We start from the raw sequence: 8,469 nt of genomic DNA on the forward strand, positions 1-8,469 counted from the left end.
ACTCATTTTAACATCTTTGAGTTCCAGCTACTCTCCTTTTCTCCCTTCCCACCCATCCTCACTGAGAAGGCAAGCAATTCAATATAGGTTATACATACGTAGTTACCCAAAACACTTCCATAACAGTCATGTTCTGAAAGACTGACTATATTTCCTTCCATCCTTTCCTGCCCCCATTTATTCTATTCTCTCTTTTGATCCTATCCCTCCTCAAAAGTGTTTACTTCTAATCACACTCTCCTCCCATTTGCCCTCCCTTCTATCATCCTTCCCACCCCCTACTTATTATCTTACCCCCTATTTTCCTGTAGTGGAAGATAGATTTTCATACGAAATTGAGTGTGCATGTTATTCCCTCCTTAAGCCAAATGCAATGAGAATAAAGTTAACTCTTTCCCTCTCACCTCCCCCCTCTTCCTCTCCATTCTAAAAGCTTTTTCTTGCCTTTTTTACGTGACATAACTTGCCTTATTCTATTTCTTCCTTTCTTTTCCCAATATATTCCTCTCTCATCCCTTAATTTTATTTTGTAGATATCATCCCTGCCTATTCAAGTCACCCTCTGCCCTCTGTCTATATGTACATAATCCTTCCAACTACCCTAATATTGAGAAAAGTCTGAAGAATTACAAATGTAATCTTTGCATGTAGGAATGTAAACAGTTCAACATTAGTAAGTCCTTTATGATTTCTCTTTCCTGTTTACCTTTTCATGTTTCTCTTGATTCTTGTATTTGAAAGTCAAATTTTCTATTCAGTTCTGGTCTTTCCAGCAAGAATGCTTGAAAGTTCTCTATTTCATTGAATGACCACTTTTTCTCTGAAATATTATACTCAGTTTTTCTGGGTAAGTGATTCTTGGTTTTAATCTCAGCTTCTTTGACTTCTGGAATATCATATTCCAAGCCCTCTGATTCTTTAATGTAGAAGCTACTAGATCTTGTGTTAGCCTTATTGTATTTCTACAATACTTAAATTGTTTCTTTATGGCTGCTTGCAGTACTTTCTCCTTGAACTGGGAGCTCTGGAATTTGGCTACAATATTCTTAGGAATTTTCCTTTGGGGATCTCTTTCAGGAGGCAATCAGTGCATTCTTTCAATATGTATTTTACCCTGTGGGTCTAGAATATTAAGGCATTTTTTCTTGAAAATTCCTTGAAAAATGATGTCTAGGCTCCTTTTTTTATCACGGCTTTCAGGTAGTCCAATAATTTTTAAATTGTCCCCTCTAGATCTATTTTCCGGGTCAGTTGTTTTTCCAATAAGATGTTTCACAATGTCTACTATTTTTCATTTCTTTGATTTTGTTTTAAAATTTCTTGATTTTTCATAAAGTCATTAGTTTCCATCTGCTCCATTCTCATCTTTAAGAAATTATTTTCTTCAGTGAGCTTTTGGACCTTCTTTTCCATCTGACCAGTTCTGCATTTTAAGGCATTCTTCTCCTCATTGACTCTTTTGTTATTTTAGTTAGTCTACTTTTAAAAGTGTTATTTTCTTCAGCATTTTGGGGGTCTTCTTTACCAAGTAGTTGACTCATTTTTCATGATTTTCTTGTATCATTCTCATTTCTCACTCTGTTTTTCCTCTGTGTCTCTTGATTTTCAAAATCCTTTTTGAGCGCTTCCATGGCCTGAGAAAAATTCATATTTTTCTTGGAGGCTTTGGATGGAGGAGTTTGACTTTGTTGTCTTGTTTTATTTGTCTACTTTGATCTTCCTTGTCACCAAAGTAAGATACTTTTTGCAGTTTTTACTGATTTTCTCAGCTATTTACTTGACTTTGGAGCTCTTTGTCAAGGTAGTTCTCTACTTCCAGTGGAGGTGAGGAATGTACTGTCACCCACTCAAATCCCCCACTATCTATGGGCCTAGAACTCCAGAAACAAGTGTTGCCTCTGCTACTGCCCCTGCCCCTGCAGCTGCTGCTGCTGCCATGGGCTCCTTCTCTGTGGACTCCTCCACCCTCTCTGCCACCCTGGGGCTGGGGCCCAACCATTCTACTCTCTCACACAGGTCCCATAGGTTTTTTCACTGACCTTCCAATTTGTCCTCAGCATTTTGGGGTTGTGAAGTCTGGAAACCATCACAGGTGCCTGAAATTCAGTCCTCCCCCATACCTGATTGGATCCTGTCTGTGCTTGCGTGGCCCACACTAGACTGTGCTCTGCCCCTAGCCCAGCATGATAGACACTTCCTGTGACTTTCCAGGCTGTCCTGGGCTGGAGATTGTGGGTTCTGCAGCTCTATAATTTGTTTAGAGTCATTTTTTACAGGTATTTGGCTGGGTTTGGGGGGATAGCACTAGCAAGTCCATGCAATTACTCCATCCCCCAGTTCAGAATTTTTTTTTAAACTAAGTCTTGAAAGTCTGAGATTTTATCAAATGTTCATTTTTTCCCTCAGGCTAATACTTATCTTCGCAGTATATAATATTTCCTGACTGAGTCCTTGTTCTTCTGCTCTTTGATAAATTGTGTTCCACAATAAGCAGTCCTTTACTATCTTTGCTGCCAGATCTAGTGTGATTCTAATTGTGGGACCATTATATTTAAATTGTTTTAATCTTGATGCTTTTCATATTTTATCTTTGAACTGGGGGTTTTGAAATGTGACCATGATAGTCCTATAATTTTCCTCATGGGACCACTTTTAAATTGTGATGGATGGATTTTTTTTGTATTTCTACTTTCCCCCTTGTCCTAATGCTTCAGAACAATTTTCCTCAATTATTTCTTATATTATTGTATCAAGATTATTTTTGATGATAACTTTCAGTTAGTCTGATTATTTTTATATATTCTTTTCTTGATCTTTTCTCCATATCTGTCATTTCTCTCATAAGATGCTTCACTCTCTCTTCTATTTTTTCATTATTCATATTTTGTTTAATTATTTCTTGATTTCTCATAATTATGCTGGCTTCACTTTGTCCAATTCTAGCTTTCAAGGTTTCATTTCTTCCTTAAGATTTTGGACCTCCTTTTCTAATTGGTTGACTTTCCTTTCCTAACCTTCTTGTTTTTCTTGGATTTTTTTTATCTTACTTTTTCCTCCATGTTTGTCATTTGATTTTTAGTCATTTTAAAGATCTTCTATGAATTTGGGGGGGGGGGGGCAGGTAACCATCTGATATTACTCTTTGGGGGTTTCTTTACTTCAATATCCTCCTCTGAAGATGAACCCCAGTCATCTCTATTCCCATTATAGCTTTCTGTGGTTGAATTCTTTCTCCTTTGCCTGTGCATTTTTTGTAGTAATAGCTTAATTTTTGCAATCACCCCTAGCCTTGGGGTATAGGAAATGATGCCTCTTGCCTCAGATCTTCAGTTCTCCCCCTCTATCCTGGAATTAAATCAAAACCTCCAACCTCCTGTAAGTTCCCGCAGCCAGGGGCTTTCTGCTCCATTGCTTCTGCACTCACCAGATGTATGCTGGTTCCTTCTTGTCACTGCTGCTCTTCTCAGCACAGCTGGATCTGGCATTCCTTATCAGCAGAGGTTCCTTCAATCTTCCCGTGCTCAAAGGCACAACACCCCTTACTAGCTGGGAGTAAAAGTTCCTGTAGCTTAGGCCAACGCAGCTTCTCAAACCAACTAACCACAGAAATTGCCACTTGTTGTTTAAGTGGCTTGTGGCTTGCTATCAAAAACATAACCCAGCCCAGAAGTATTTACTCTTCACAGAGAACAAATCTGTCCTGGGATGTTTCTTCTGATTTTCTCAAATTGTTTCAGGAAGACCCTGATTGTGCCTCTATTCTTATCTATCTCCTCCTACACTTCGTTCACCCTAAGGTGCTATTTTAACTCTTTTGTGGAGGAAAATCTTGACAGTTTGGAATTTTCTAACCTATTCCACCATCTTCCTAGAATCCTCTCACTGATTTCTATTTAAAGAAAAAACTAGAAAAAGATTAGGAATAAATGGAGCCTTTCTAAAAATGGTAAGTAATATCTATCTATAACCATCAGCAAGCACTATCTGTAATGGGATTTAGCTAGAAGGCTTTCCAATAAGATCAGAAGTAAAGCAAGAATGTCCTTGATAACACCATTATTCAATATTATAATAGAAACATTAACTGTAGCAATAAGAGAAGGAAAAGAAGTTGAAGGAATTGAACTGTCATTCTTTGCAGACTGTAAGATGGTATACCTACACAATCAACTGAAAAACTAGTTCACAGTTAACCACTTAAGCAAGGGTGCAGAATATAAAATAAACCCATAAAAATCATCAACATTTCTATATACTACCAACAAAACCCTGCCAGAAGAGATAGAGAAATTTCATTTAACATAACTGCAGACAGTATAAAATACTTGGAGAAAGTATAAACTCAGGAACTATATGAACACAATTACAAAACACTTCACACAAATAAAGACATCTAAACAATTGGAGGAATATTAGCTGCTCATGGGTAAGACCAGCCAAAAAAATTAAATTCCAATTCTACCTAAATTAATTTACCTATTCAGTGCCATACCAAACTACCAAAGAATTCTTTTATAAATCTAGAAAAAATTAGCAAATTTCATCTGCAGGAACAAAAAATCAAGAACATCAAGGGAATCAATGAAAAACACATGAAAGAAGGTAGCTTACCAGTACTAGATTTCAAATTATATTACAAAGTTATTAATCATAAAACTATCTAGTACCAGCTAAGAAATGTGGGTCAGTGGAATACATTAGGTATACAACACACAGGAGCAAATGATTATACTAATCTTGTGTTTGATAAACCCAAAGTTCCAAATTTGGGTGCAAGAACTCATCATTTGGCAAAAATTGCTGGGAAAACTAGGAAACACTTTGGCAGAAACTAGGCATAGACCAATGTCTCACATCATATAACAAGATAAGGTCAAAATGAGTACATGATTTAGACATAAAGGGTGATATCATAAACAAAATGGGGGAGCAGGGAAAATTTTACCTGTCAGATCTATGGAAAAGAGAAGAATTTAAGACTAAACAAGAGATAGAGAGGATCATGGGAAATAAAATGGATGGTTTTGATTACATGAAAATGAAAAGATCTTGCACAAAGAAAACTAATGAACCCAAAATTAGAGGGAAAGTAGGAAATGGGGGGAAATTTTTACAGCAAGTTTTTCTGACAAAGGCCTAATTTCTCACCCATGTAGGGAACTGAGCCAAATTTGAAAACAATGAGAGTCATTCCCCAATTAAATAAAAGGGTATGAAAAGGCAAATTTCAGAAGAAATCAAAGCTATCTATAATCATGAAAAAAATGTTCTAAATCACTATTTATTTGAGAAAAGAAATGTTAAACAACTCTGAGGTTCCCCTCACATGTATCAGATTGGCTAACATGACAGAAAACAAAAAATGACAAATAGTGTGAAAAAATAGGGACAATGATGCATTTTTGATGAAATTGTGAATTGATCCAATCATTCTGGAGAACAATTCCAAATTAGGCTTAAAGGACTAACGGGATGGGGGGAGACAAGATGGCAGAGTAGAAGGGCAGATCTGCTCTAGTTCTCCCCCCAAAACCCTTAACATTCCTGTAAAAATTACTTAGCTTTTCTCACCAACACAATGATCTAATTCCAAAAGACTCATGATGGAAAATGCCATCCATATCCAGAGAAAGAACTACAGAGTCTGAATGCAGATCAAAACATACTGTTTTCTCTTTTTTTTTCTCGTGGTTTTTACCTTTTGTTCTGATTCTTCTTTCACAATATGACTAATGCGGAAATATGTTCAATACTATTGCACATGCATAGCCCATATTAGATTGCTTACCATCTTGAGGAGGGGGGAAGGGAGGGAGAAAGGGAGAAAAATTGGAACACAAAACTTATAAAAGTCAATGTTGAAAACTATCTTTACATGTAATTGAAAAATAAAATACCATTAACTGGAATAATAAATAAAATAACATTAACTGGAAGGAGAGTGAGTGTTATTGTAAAGAACAAGCACAATCCCAAAGAAATATAAGAAGATACCTTCCCTGTACTTTTTTGCAGAGATGAGAGGGCCAAAGTAGTATAACATTGTATACATCAATTGGTTTGGCTGATTTATTTTTTCTTCTTCCTCTGTGTTTAAAAAATATTCTTTTTGAATGCAATGGCTCTCTGGGAAAGAGGAAGGAGAGCAATAGAGAGGAAACTTTAGGTAATGTAAAAATAAAATATTTCAATAAAAAATAAATCTTTAAAAATTATACAAGATTCCTTGATAATTTTAACAATATTAACTTTGTTCAATAATCCTCTTATTAAGTATAAAATAGGGAGATATATGTTTTCTACCATCATTTAGAGAATATCCTACACAGAGACGTTCTGGAAGAAGGCTCTCCAGATGTTCTTCTCTGTGGATGGCATTATGTTGTTTGCCTCAAGCCTAGAATATTATAGAACTCCCTAAATGAGTTTGACAAATACTTCAAAGAATTCAAGTTAACACTCAAAAGAGGAAAAACAAGTTACATGGAGAATGTAAATTGTTCAACAACTTAATTCACTCCACCAGTTCAATCTGTCAATTTATTGAGTTCTTTGTACCAACTACCATGTTAGGTACTAAGAATACAAAGACAACAATAAAATGTGTCTTGCCACTGAGGAGGTTGTGTTTTAATGGAGGAAATGGACTATATAGAATGATATGCAGATGAACTATTTATTGAGCAGTACAATATTTGAGAAGATGGAGCATGAGTTGGGCTCATAATTAAATGAAAGAAAGAGGCTCATAATTAAAAGAAAGTAAGAAAGAAAATTACACAGTTTTGAAATTTTGTTTCTAAGTTGCACCCAGAATTTTTAAAATCCATCTTGTAACACTAATTTTTTCATTTTTTCATATTATATATGGTATGCTTTGTCTGATATTCAAAATTATGGTGGATATAAAAAGTTTTCAGCATATTGTCAGTGACAAATTGTATGTTAGAATTTAGGTAAAACATATCAGAATCTCAGGGCTCTTGTCCTGATCTGTGCCAGCGGCCACTTGTGCAACCTTCAAGATGTCAGGTCACCTCTATAAGCCTCAGGTTTCTCAGCTGTAGAAGGAGGGATTGGATTTAATGCTAACATCCCTTTAGACTAGTCTTAAAATCATCTCATAGCATAAGGATGCTGATCACAACTGTCTTTCCCCCCTTGGATCTTCCTATTTTATACAGTTTTAATTTGGGATTTAGGGAAGCAGGCCAAGTAACTTTGAAAAGCACATCTTTATTTTTACTAACCTCTAACTAATATTTAGCATTTCCTTCAATTATTAATTTTTTAAAAAAATTAAATCACTATTCTGAGAAGGAATCCATAAGTATGATTGGAAAAGGAAGAACAACATTCATGTGTCAAGAGTGTAGGTTAATATACTGCTATTCTGGTACCCACATAATTTCTAAAAAGACTTTCAAGAAGACTTGATGTGTTGTTGGATTGACCTCCCATGGAAGATTTATAAGAAAACATAGACAAAAATCACATACAATAAAAAGTCATAGATAGACTATAATCTATATGTCTAAAGGGAGGACAAACATTGATGAAAACAATATGATGTATGTTTTAAAATATTTAACCATCATTATGGGAACTAAGAGTCAAGGTAACTAGGCATCTCAAAAAATCATTTTTCTTGTTGCCTTTGAGCCCAAAATGAAATCAGATCTATCAAATCCTATATTTAGTTCTCCACATAAAACTCATGAGTCAACCTTCCTATTAGCTACAACTTCTTTGTCTTCTGGTTTCATTTATAGTGAGAATGTCAACATTAAAGAGCTTGGTACTGAACAACAGAATGTTAATTCATTTGTCATTGGAAAAGATCTTACACTTAGGGTACCAATGGAAAAACTGATATTTATAGATTATCTTAAAACTATTTTAAGACTATATACTCTTCACATTTTCCCTATGGAAGTGAGCCACACAAAATTGGGAGCCATGATGATTTTTTTCTTTGTTTCAGAGGTAGACATACTTAAATCATTAATCACATAGTGGCCAATTTGCTGGTTTGACTCACTCCATCCTTAGCCAGACTATTTTTTGTATGCCAGATATCATCTATAGCCATGATAATGTTTTCAGTATCATAATTAATTTCAGGCTAAAAGACATAGCTTCCAGCAAATGCTTTCATGTAAAATAATTCAGGCATGTGTTGTATGCACTATGGCCAAGATAGCAACTGACTTCTGGAATGGTAATGAAATTTGTCCATAAAAGGGCAATTACCCCATGTTGATGGTTTGAGAATTGCTTGAATTCCTCCAGTAGTTTATTTGCTGTCCAATCCCTCCACACTAAGGTTATAATGCAGACCAAATTGGAATCCTGTGTAATTAAATATGCTGTTCAATCAGCTTAAAGAGGTAGTTTAGACAGATGTTTAATAGCAAAGTTTCTAGAGGAAGTGGTACAGCATAATCTGAAATCTGTAGTGGTAGAAAA

Source organism: Notamacropus eugenii, chromosome 6 (genome assembly GCF_028372415.1).
Source record: "Notamacropus eugenii isolate mMacEug1 chromosome 6, mMacEug1.pri_v2, whole genome shotgun sequence".
Taxonomy (NCBI): domain Eukaryota; kingdom Metazoa; phylum Chordata; class Mammalia; order Diprotodontia; family Macropodidae; genus Notamacropus; species Notamacropus eugenii.